Genomic DNA, 12,636 nt, shown 5'->3' with positions numbered 1-12,636 from the left:
CCTTTCGTAATGGGCAGATAGAGAAGGAAGGGCCAATAAGGGCGCAGAGCCATCGATGGTAATCCAGGCACAAACGGTATTTAGAGCCCAAAGAGGGGCTTTTGAGAGAATAAGCAACTGTAGCAAATGCCATACTGATACACAAATAAGAACAGCAAACAAGACCAACACAGGTCCTTTGCACTGGTGGTTAAGACCACAGGTTCAGCTGAGTGCTGGTAGCAGAAGGCTGATTGGTAAGGAATCGAGGTGATGAAGGAAAGAAACGTGAAAATCTAAGAATTATGCTAGTATTTTTTTCAATTACATCTTTTTTTAAATTTAATTCTTATTCAAGTACAGTTTTCTGTTTTATATTCCCTGCCCTGCCCCCACCCCCAGTGCTCCCCACCTCCCTCCCATTTCCATCCCCCACCTTAATTATTGTTCATGTGACCTTTATACTTATTCATGTGAGTCCCTCCCCTTTTCCCCTATGATTCTCTCCCCTCTCCTCTCTGGACCCTGTCAGCCTGTTCCCTATTTGAGTGTCATTGGTCATATTTTGCTTGCTTGTTTGTTTTGTTGTTTAAATTCCTGTTAAAGGTGAGATCATATAGTATTTGTCTTTCACCGCCTGGCTTTATGCTAGTATTTTTGATGTTTGACCATGGTGGGAGGGAGGAGAGAGAGGAGTTAGTAGGAAAGTATATATATTAGTCACAAGAAAATTTAGCTCCATTTTGGTCTAGACCCATCGGTAAACTCTCCCAGTCAATGAACCAGGGATCCCGTCCAGAACAAAATGACCCCTAAGTTCACACTCTGGTACACTTCTTTAAAAAATAAAGCACTCCAGGGCTTGGAGATATTGCTCAAAATCGCTTTGAGAAATGCGTGGGTCTCAGTGTGGATCAAGAGATGTAGAAGATGAACGTGGACCATCTTCTCATATCATAATGAAGAAGCTCTCCAGACTAACAGGGCTATGCCATTTGTTCAAGAAAATGGAACAAATTTAAAAGGGTACTATTAACTAAAATTGGGACATTTTGAGTAAGATAATAACTGCAGTGGACTGAAATTCTTCAAATGTTTCAATCCCTGAATTCATAATGATAAGAAAATAGTTACCTGGAGATTCAGGGAAGGCCTCTGAAAGGCACAGGTAAGCTGAAAGTGAGGGCAAGTAGGAAAGAGCCGGTGAAGACAATGGGGAGCGTATACTAGGTGCACAGCCAGAGGGTGGAACTCAGTCTTTCTTGGCTGGAAGGCAGAGGGTGGGAGGGAGACAGGTTCAAATGAGGCTGGAGAAATATGCAGGACCAATCACTCAGGGCCATGTGGTCGTGCTAAGGCCTTGATCTTTTATTCTAAATGCAATAGAGACTTCTTGAAAAGTTTTGCGCAAGGAAAGAATGTGATCATATTTGCAGTTTTAAAAGATCACCCTGGCTGCTATATGGCCAAAAAGCACTTGTGGAATTCCATTATCTGTCAACATGAAATAAATAACTAGAACAGAACAGAATCACAGAGATGGAGGTCACATGGAGGGTTATCAGTGGGGAGGGGGAGTGGAGGAATGGAGGGAAAAGAAAGGTACAGGGAACAAGAAGGATAAATGGTAGGTACAGAATAGACAGGGGGAGGTTAAGAATAGTATAGGAAATGGAGAAGCCAAAGAAGTTACATGTGTGACCCATGGATGTGAACTAACAGCGGGGGTTGGGGATACGGCTGGAAGGGGGTGTACAGGGCAGAGGGGAGTAAAGGGGGGGAGATGGGACAACTGTAATAGCATAATCAATAAAATATATTAAAAATAAAAAAGAAATAAGCAATCCAAGAAAAGCTGGTTGCTCTCTGGAATCTATATGCATAATCTTCAGTGTCCTAAGTACCTGACAAAATAAGCCCCTTTATGCTATCCTACGATTATCAATAACTGGGTGCAGTGTAGTTGTCTCTGACAGAGGATAGACACCATGTAACTTTTATATTTATAGTGAAAACTTGGGAGGCTCTTTCCTGTCTAGTAGCATGATATCACCTTGCTTTTAAACTCTTCTGAACAGATAAAATCACTTAGCGTTACAGTTTCTTTTTGCCTTTTCTGAAGTGATGGATAAGCCTTTCAAAAAGTGGTTTGGAATCAGAGACTTTGTGTTTCTTACTGAATTCATGTAAAGCAAAAGAACTATTTCTACGTAAAAAGGAGCTGTTCTCTCCTTGAGAGACACATGTGAGCAGGCTATTCCTCAGCTGAGATGCCCAGTAGGCATCTCAGTGGTTATTGGCTAGTGCCCATTAGTTGTTGCCTCAGTTCTGATGGGCCGGTGCCAATGCACTCGTTTGTTAAATATTGAAAACTCACTCTGCATATATATTACCATAACATTTCCAATTGTCATTTGGGACACGTTTAAATTAACTCACTCTTTATATGGTTGGGCTTAAAGGTTGAAAATAGGCAACATTCACACCCTGCATACCATCCTTTTGGGGAACAAGGAAGGAAGATTGTTAAAGAAGAGGTTATAGGTTGTCTTTCTCGAAGTCTCTATTTTCCAATATGCTTGGTTATTCTCCATGGAAAACATGACTTCAATGGATTTGATTTTCATTTTTTGACACACTATTATTTTTTTCTTTTTTTAATGGAGACCCCAACTTCTTGCATATTGTAATTGGGAAAAAAGAAGCCAGGAGGATTTATTTCATCAGGAGCCCCCATAGATCTATGGGTCAACAGTCATAGCATTAACTGTCCTTTGCTCTTTTATTGCGTGAGTTTGTCTTTTCTACCATTTCTGCCAATCCTTTGGTAGTCTGTGGGGTACCCTGCAGAAGTGTGATGTTTTGGATATTTTCAACGAGGACATTCTTCAATGACGGTTTTGTATTGTGAACACCGTTAATAATGTTTGGGACCAAACTTGTTGAATAAGTGTATCAAGCTTTGAAATATTATTAATAATGAAAAAAAATTGACTACAAAGTTCTTTAGACCTCTCTCTTGAATGGCTTGTAAATTGGTTAAAAGCTAGTCACAATCCTCACTGTGTTGTGGGGCTCATAGGCCATCTCAGAGGTCAACTTCAAAAGACAGACACCAAATGCATTTTCAATATCAATGCCTTTAGATGTTAGTGGCTTTCCAGGGTGATTACTGCATGATGTGCTGACTTGGATGTGTGAATTGCAAAGAGTTTGCTTTATACTTTATTCTTTGTTCCTACCATATTCACTCAAACACATAAGTAGGATTAAAGAGTCCTCAGTTAAAAGTCATGTATAGGATAGCACCTCTTAATTTGATTTTATAAGTCTCCTGGTCTGCCTAAGTCTAATCTTCTATTATAAGCAATCATTTCTATAGTGATGAAAGGACTTAATCCTTTCAATTTTATTTATGTATTTATGTATTTATTTATAAAATCCTCACTCAAGGGTATATTTATTGACTTTTTAGAGAGAGGGAGAAACATCAATGTGGGAGAGAAACATGGATCAGTTGCCTCTCATGTGCGCCCGACTGGAGACCGAACCTGTAACGTAGGTGTGTGCCCTGACCTGGGATGGCACCCACAGACTTCTGGTGTTCAGGTCAATGCTCCAACCAACTGAGTCACCCAGCCAGGGCCATTTCAATGATTTTGTATGATCCAGTTTTCTTTTTAATCACAGAAGTATGTTTCTGTTGATAGATGATAGTTGGATATTGGCTATTAAGAACATATTTTTAACTTTACAGTGATTGCCATGCATCTTTGGACAGATCGAAGTTAGAAAATACTGTATACTGTGGCACACATGTGAAATGCGTATGATTCATCCTGTAAACAATGTTTAAGAAATATGATTTGATTTTTCTATTAAGTGAACTTAACTTTTATTTCAAGTTTCCTATTTTACCTGAGAGAAGTTTAATCTTGATCAATTCGAGGTTTCTTCCATTCCATTGTATTAGGGTCTGTTCAGTCAATTCAGGGTTTTCCCAAATCCTGGGTTTGCTTCTAGGTTCTGGAACTTTCCGTGGTTTATGTCCTTGGCGTGGATCTTTTGACATCTGTGTTGGTAGCATTTTCTGTGTCCTCTCTGGTCACCGAGTCCTCACAGGTTGTGTCCTCCTTGTCCTTCACATCAGACCTCTTCAAGGCTGCTTGGCAATTCTGAGCCCCTCCGAGGAGACACCGGAAATGAGTGGCTGCTCCTTTGTGCCTTCCGGGTCCACAGGGGGTTCTCTGAGGCTGTTTCGGTCCCCTTTGGTCTGCACGCTATGTGCAGTCATTGCTAATCACACACTGCTGTGCTGACCTGGGCAGAGTGCATTTTAAAGAAATGTGTGCCTTACTGGGGTCTTCTGAAGCACGTTTCATGTCACAGAGCCTTTCTGGGGGTGCATCTTCCCTGCAGGACTTGGCCGGGGCTGGGGGGCCCTTTGTAACGATTTAGGACCATCTAATCTCTTTTCCTCTGTCTGATTTTCCTCTCCTTTTCCAGCCCAGATCACCTTTATGTTTTCTAAAACTGAAAAGAAAAAAACCCTTAGATTTTAGACATTACTATTTCTCCCACTTTATGTTTATATAAGGCCTTTGTTTTTTGAAACTCCAAAGTCAGTGATTGACATCTTTGTTCTTCTTTTCTTCCTGGAAGCTCTAAGTCTGGAAGGGGCTTTCTCACTGCGGGGTAGAGTCCCATGAGCAAACACGAATTGCTAGGAACGAGGAGAAAGAACTCAGTCATGCAATATCCAAGAATGAATAGTATGGTTGTTTTACACATGGCTGTCCACGGCCTACAGAGTTTTACATTGAAGGAAGTGACCCTAAAATGTGAGCCTTTTATTTTAATGCAGTGACCACTACTGTGAAATAGCTGTGTAAACCCCTTTCAAACGGTCAATCTTGCATTATATGAACTTTCTCTAAGGCTTAATTTGTTGTTTGTTGTTGTATTTTTTTTTTCCTGTACAGTTAGATTAGGAGGAAAATTTATTCTTGGAAATACGTGGCTCTTTGGGCTCCAGCCAGGCCTCTTTTACAAAGACGTTCTTCTATGTATGGCTCTTTGACAAAGAGAATTCCTGCTGTATTAGCTGAGCTAGTCAGTTCAGTGACCCTCTAATGAATTATCTTTTAATATGTGACCCCTGGCCATAAGTATATCACTTTTTTATTCTCACTTGAGAACATTTTAAAATTGCTTTTAGAGAGAAAGGTGGGGTGGAAAGATAGAGATAGCGAGAAAGAGAGAGAGAGGGAGAGACAAATACCTATGTTAGAGAGACAAGCGTTGAATCAATTGCCTCATATCTGCACCTGGACAGCAGATCAAACCAACAACCTAGGTATGTGTCCTGACTGGGAATTAAACCCACAACCTTTCAGTTTTGGGATGATGTTCTGACCAACTGAGCCACACTGGCCAAAGCCATAAGTATGAGGTCTGTCCAGAAGGTATCCAGCCATGTAATGTGAAAAATAGAAACATTATTGAATGAGATACAGGATACAAGGAACACTGTACATAGGACAATGATGCTTTAGTCCCCTTCAAAGTAGGCACATTGGGACCTCACACAGTTCTCCCAGTCACCATCAGCTGCCCTGTTGTATTTTCCTGAATCTCATTGGTGATCTGAAATCTCTTCCCTTTCAAAGGTGATTTTAATTTGGGGAAACCCAGAAGTCACAGGGCACCAAATCTGGGCTGTAGTGGGGCTGAGTCACCTGGGTGATTTGATGCTTCACTAAAAAGCTCTTCATGAGATGTGATGCCTGAGTGGGCACATTGTCATGATAAAGCTGCCAATCACCAGTTGCCCATAGCTGTGGCCTTCTGAACCATCCGAACAGTTCCCATGAAGGGATGTGCAAGCTTAATGCAAAATTTAATGCAGATTAACTTCTCTACTCTTTCAGTCATTTTGAATGCAATGGCCACCCAGTACACGTGCTCACTCAATGGCACCTACTGCCCGCTGACTAGTACAGTGAAGTCGTCATTATTCACACATGTGTATTCCAGTTCATTCTCCTTGGCTGCCAGGTTACACCAATGCCAATGTTGGGCAAACCATTTTTGTTATATTAACAATGGCTGGACTTTTTTCCAGGCAGACCTCATATGTCACTTCAGTATTATTTTATAGCTTGAATTCCATTACGGTGAAGCATTTTGAGAATGGAAAGATATATGACAGCATTTTAGGTTACATGACGCCACCGCAGTTACAGTCAATAATGGAGTCCCTAGTCAGTCAGCCTGGCCACGTTCCAGAGTTGGCCTCTAAGGGTATACATTACAGGTGAAGTCCATCAGCCAGCAAATGGGCTTTAATAAGCACCCAACGTCTAGATCTGTTTTGACATCCATTTTACGTTGTAATGGCAGTGGTTGGAAACCATTATAAACCTGACAAAGTCATTTGTGAGGCGCTGTTCCCCAGGTGAGGAAATTTAGGTGAGATGAGTTGCAGGAGTTGTGTTTGCTCCCGGGTGGGTGGCCCTACATTTTATCCGATGCTCTGCTGTCTCTGTTTCGTCGCCCACCCACTACACCCACTCCTGCTGCCTTTGGTGGTCTTGTTGTTAGGACACAGATGAGGGGAAGGGCCAGCTGCATGCCAGCTCTACAGAGTTTCTTAGTCGGTGCCCCGAGTGGGCAGGAGAAAGGGCACGTGACCCCTTTGTGGATGGGGGCATTGATCAGGCTTCTGGCAAAGCAGTGTTGGCAGGAGCCTCCTGAGGCAGGCACAGGGACCTGATGGGGAGAGTGCCCCTGCAGGCACAGCCATGCCCTGACACCCTGTGGGCTCATTCTGTGGATCAGAGGACAAGTCAGGTGGACTGAAGCTATCTCTGGATGGGGCTAGTATTTGGTCAAGGACTTTTGAGCTTGAGCCAAAGTCAGGGCCATGTCAGACATCTATGTAGCATTCATGTCAGTTCCTCACAGCCTTAGTTCACAATTTTAAAAGGCCCAGTGGGCAGGTGCCTGGGGCACTTGCTCAGAAAATAATGTGCTCCTAATCCTGGCATTCAAGGCTATATAAACCTATGAGACTTCAGGTGTATTAACACTGCTTTCGTACAGAAATGCCTGAACTAGCCCAGGTGTCTGAAGCCAAGTACATTTGGAAGATGATGTGCGGTTTTCTGCCCTGAGCTTTTTCTCATGGTATTCCTCTGATTTCTCAGAATCTTACCAATGCACCTTTTTCATAAAGCTTCCATGCCCTGAAATTCCCCCTGAAAAAAAATGTTACTCACATATCAAAGGATCCTAAATGAGAAAAAATACCAGTGATTCATAAAATGTTTATACTGTTTAAGAGACTCAGTGATATATATATACATATACATATATATATGTGTGTGTGTATATATAGATATATGATTTACCTGATTGTTCCACTGTTGTCTTTATATCTGCTCTCACCCACTAGAATTCTATACTTTTCTTCTTGCTCAAACAAATATACATACCTACAGGACTTTCTTTCTTCACTGAAATAAAATTGTATTATACACATTACATTGCTTCACGATATGTTCTGGACACAAATTGGTTAGGAACCAGTGCGTCTAGTGGTTAAGAGCAAGGCCTTAGGGTTACACTGCCTGAGTTCAAATCCAAGCCCTGGAGCTAAACAGTCCTGTGACTTCAGGAAAGTTATTTAACCATTTAGTTTTCTCATTGGTTACATGGGAATAATGACAGTTTGAATCTCATGGGGTTGTTGTGGAGGTTAAATAAATTAGTACATAACAAGTGCGTGGAAAAGCACACTCAGGACACATAGTTACATATTGCCCATAAGGGCCAGAAAAACGAATATACACACAAACTTAAAAGTTTATGTAAATGAGATGATCATAATGTTTTCATTCCAGACTAGTATTTCTGGTTTTGTTTCTTCTTTCGGTCCCTACTTTCTCCTTCTTCCCACAGCTGCCTGTCCTACTCCAAACCCTGGAAGCAGCACAAACACCAGCAAGTATGAATCCCCTTAGCTTGTATAGCCTTATCTGTATTCTTCTGTAATGTCCCTGAAGGCAATCGAACCAGATCACATATAAACATAAACATATAATATATGTGTGTGCACATATACACACATGTGTACATGTTTGTCTTTGCTCTACAAAAGTAAAACTATATTATATATACATCATTTTTGGAGGGGAATACCTTCCTTTTCTCACTGATTGTTTTTGGAAATCCCTCCAGGTTAGCAGATGTAAACAATAATATTGTGTTCTCTGGATTACCTAAATTTTCTGAATTATATACATAATATTGTGTTCTCTGGATTAAGATAATGCATCTCTTGGTGAACACATTTTTGTCAACTTGTAGTGCTGCAACGCAGATCTGAGCTCACATATTTTTGTTTACTGATGGTTGTATTTCTGTGGGATAAATACCCAAGAGAGAGATTACTTGGTCAAAGGTTTAGGTATTTTTAATGTTAGTAAATGTTTGCCAGATTGCTTTCTAAGAGCTACATGCATTTACGTTTCCACCAGCAATGTAGAAAACCCCTTTTCCACACATCCCCACTGACAATATTTTCATTGTTGAAAATTATTGCCAGTTTGATAGGTTTAAGATGGCTTATTGTTAACAGTTTCCATTTCCCTATTAGTGAATTAAAAAAAATATTTGTTGGTTGTTTAGATCTGTTCATCTGTGAATTGCCTATTTATATCTGTTGCTCATTTGTCTCTTAGGCTGTTGTCTGTTCCTTGTCAATTTTAGAAGCTTTCTTCATATAATTACAGCTTTTAAACCCTTATCTGTCATTTGCAGCACAAACATGTTTTCTAAGTCTATTATTTGTTTACTGTCTTATTTATAATATTTTCTCCACACAGCCGTTCTTTATTAGCTTCTGTCTAGATCTGCCCCAGAAATCCTAATAAAACATTAAAATTATATTTATATATAACAATTTACCTGTGTTTTATATATGACATCAGATAGGGCTAATATTTTATAATTTTTTCAGAATGAATACCCAGTTTGGGGAGTAATTTTGTGAAATATTTTTCTCCCATAAATTAAATTATGCTGTGGTCAATGATTAGTTAAATTAAGATACATAGGTTTCATAGGTTCTATGCCTTTCTTTTTTCAATTCCGTTTATATTGCTGTTTTAAAGGCAATATTTTCTCCTTTCTTTTTCTAAAGACATATGTTATTAGAGAAGAGAAAATCTATTGATGTCAGTCTGTTTACCTGGTATCTAGCCATTCCATATATTCTCTTATTTATACCCCTAGTCTTTCTCTTTCTAAGTCTCTAAGATTTTTAAGTACACAATCATGCCATCGGCAAGATAGAGACAGCTTCATCTCTTCATCGTTTTTTAATTTTTATTTTTATTTAATTCTTATTCAAGTACAGTTTTCTGTCTTATATTCCCAGCCCTGCCTGCCCTCCACCCAGTGCTCCCCACCTCCCTCCCATTTCCACCCCCCAACCCTTAGTTATTGTCCATGTGTCCTTTATACTTGTTCATGTGAGTCCATCACCTTTTCCCCTGTGATTCTCTCCCCTCTCCCCTCTGGACCCTGTCAGCCTGTTCCGTATTTGAGTGTCATTGGTCATATTTTGCTTGCTTGTTTGTTTTGTTGTTTAGATTCCTGTTAAAGGTGAGATCATACGGTATTTGTCTTTCACTGCCTGGCTTATTTTGCTCAGCATAATGCTTTCCAGTTCCATCCATGATGTTGCAAAGGGTAGTAGTTCCTTCTTCCTTTCTGCAGCATAGAATTCCATTGTATAAATGTACCATAGCTTTTTAATCCAGTCATTTACCGATGGGCATCTAGGTTGCTTCCAACTCTTGGCTATCGTAAATTGTGCTGCTATGAACATCGGGGTGCATAGATTCTTTTAGATTGGTGCTTCAGGGTTCTTAGGACATACTCCTAATAGTGGAGTTGCTGGGTCAAAAGGCACGTTCATTTTTAGTTTTCTTAGAAAATTCCATACTGTTTTCCATAGTGGTTGTACCAGTCTGCAGTCCCACCAACAGTGAACTAGGGTCTCTCTTCATCATTTTTAATATTTATACAAAACACTTAATTTTCTTATCTCACTGTTTTCAGTAGACTTTCCAAACTAATTTTGAATAAATATAGCAATACCAAGATCTCTCCTTCATTCCCAAGTTTACTGGGTTCTTTCTATTATTTCAACATTAAGATTACTTTCAACTTTTGTTTTTAGCAATTATTTCAATGCTTACCTTTTCCTATCATAAAAAATTGTTTCTGAGGTTGGCTGTTAATGTTATCAAATGTCATGTCAACATCTATTAATGTGGTCATATTTGAGTTTTCCCTCAATTTGATGAAACACTAAACTATGGGGATAGATTTTCTAATTCAAAACTCTTCTTGCACACCTAGAATAAATACTACTTAGTCTTTTGGGGGTTTTGTTGATATGTAGTTAGGTTCTGTTTGGTAATATTTTATTTAAAGCTTTTCATTGACTTTTTTGAGATTAATCTATTTCAATCAAATTTGATATTTAATTTATGCTAGCTTTATATAAATTGTGAAGTTTTTCATATTTTCTGTGGTCTGGAATAGTATATATTTTATTCTTTAAAAGTCTGATAGACCTCAGCTATGAAAATATCTGAGGAATCACACTTGCCTTCCATTCAGTTCTATAGAAATTGGTCAATAGAAGTTTCCTCTTCTTTTCCTTTAAGTTTCCCTTTTCTCAATAAAAGTTCTCATTTTGGCTCTTTCACTTGTATAGAAATTGGTCAACAAAAGTTCTCTCTTCATTTTCCTCAGTTTCCTTTTTCTCAATAAAATTTCCATTTTGGTTCATACCTTTTTTATTTCACTGAAAATGATCCCTTCCCACTGGTTTTTCAAATTAATTATCATAGATTTGTATGTAATATGTCCTTATAATTCTGTTCATTCTTTCTGCCTTTGTGATTTTCCATGTACATAAGTTATCTTTAACTTCTGTTAACAATACCTTGCAATATTTAATGTATAGACCTTGAGAATTTTTCATTAGATTTATCCCTCAGTATGTCAGATTTTTGATGGTTGTTTCCTTAATTTTACTTCCCAATTGTTTGTTGCTAATATATAAGAATTCAACTGATTTTGTGTATTGACCTCATAATTGGCAACCTTAATAAATTTCCTTATTTGTTCACATGTTTATGCCTTAAGATTTACTAAATGGATAACCATGCAGTCTGTGACTAGAGATGATTTGACTTCTTCCTTTGAATTTCCTATGCCTTGTGTTTCTTCTTGCCTTGCTGCACTTGATAGGACTTCAGCTCAATGTTGAATAGAAGTGGTGAGAATGTGTATCATTACCTTGTTCCCGATCTCAGGAGGACAGAGCTCTTGATGTTTTTCATTGACTTTCTAGGACCTCTGTGATTTTATTTTGCAGCCAACTTTGTATCACGTTGAGAAAGTTACCTGTTATTCCCAAGTTACTGAGAGCCTTTTACTTTAATCACGAATGGGTATATAATTTTGTATAAAATCATAAAAATGATTTTTCTATATTTACTGTAATGTGGCTTTGTTTTTCTTTTATTATTTTAATGCGAATTATACTGATCGATTTTCAAATGGTTAGGTAAGCTCATGTTACTAAGGTTAACACCAATCTTTTGTGATGGGTTGACATTTTTACATATTACTGCATTATTAATTTGATGTATTGACTTAATAGTTTTTATCAAAGATTTTGGGGTTTAAATTTATGAGAAATAATCCTTGGTAGCTGTTTGTTTTTGGTAATGCTCAAGTTAGGTTTTGATATGAGTTATATTGACCTTGTAAAATATGTTATAAAGTATTCTCTTCTTCATTAAATACTTGATAGAATTCACCAGTAATGAGTTGACCCAAGCCTAGGACTTTTCTTTGTGGGGAGCTTTAAATTATGAATTTAGTTATTATCAGTTAATATTACTATATTAATATTGTGATATTCTATTTTTTCTGTTTTCATAATTTGAGTCATTTAAGATATTTGTCCATTTTATCTAAGTTTATTAGTATCACATTTAAAAATATGCTCTTGTTGTCTTTTTAAGGTTCACTGAATCTACGCTGATTTCTTTCACTTCTGATATTGGTCATTTGTGTTTTCCCTCCCTCTTCCTTGAGAGATAACCAACGTGGTAGAAGATAGTTGTGTATGCTTGGTGAGGTAGCTGCTGGTGAGTTGTTGATCTTCTTCCAAGACATAAGAGGACAGCTTGAAGCATCTTTCTTGTGTTCTTCTAACTTCAATGGTAGAGAGAGTTCAATCCACTTGTTTTCAAATCTTAGAAACCAGAGAGATGCTGCATTTCACTGGAGACATCATGGACCTACTTGCCCTTTCCAGTGGTCTAAGGATCTCTGAAGTGAAGCCTTCTCCAGGATCTACTTCATTCAGCTCCTTGCCCTAGGGCTCATCAATGTCCTTTGAGCTTCCATCAGGCCCCCAAAAGGAGCAAATTGACTGCTTATTTACTCATGCCCCCCTCCTGGCATATTTTACTAGCTAGCACCAGCAGTTACAAGTCCCCTAGGAGATGATGGTCCTTTAAGAGCTGGTGCTAAATGGAGTTGGTATGTGTGAAGATGATAACC

Source organism: Sturnira hondurensis, unplaced genomic scaffold (assembly GCF_014824575.4).
Source record: "Sturnira hondurensis isolate 20B ecotype Veracruz unplaced genomic scaffold, ASM1482457v3 Scaffold0022215, whole genome shotgun sequence".
NCBI classification, from domain to species: Eukaryota; Metazoa; Chordata; class Mammalia; order Chiroptera; family Phyllostomidae; genus Sturnira; species Sturnira hondurensis.
The sequence above is the reverse complement of the archived record's forward strand: the minus strand, read 5'-3'. Positions refer to the sequence as shown.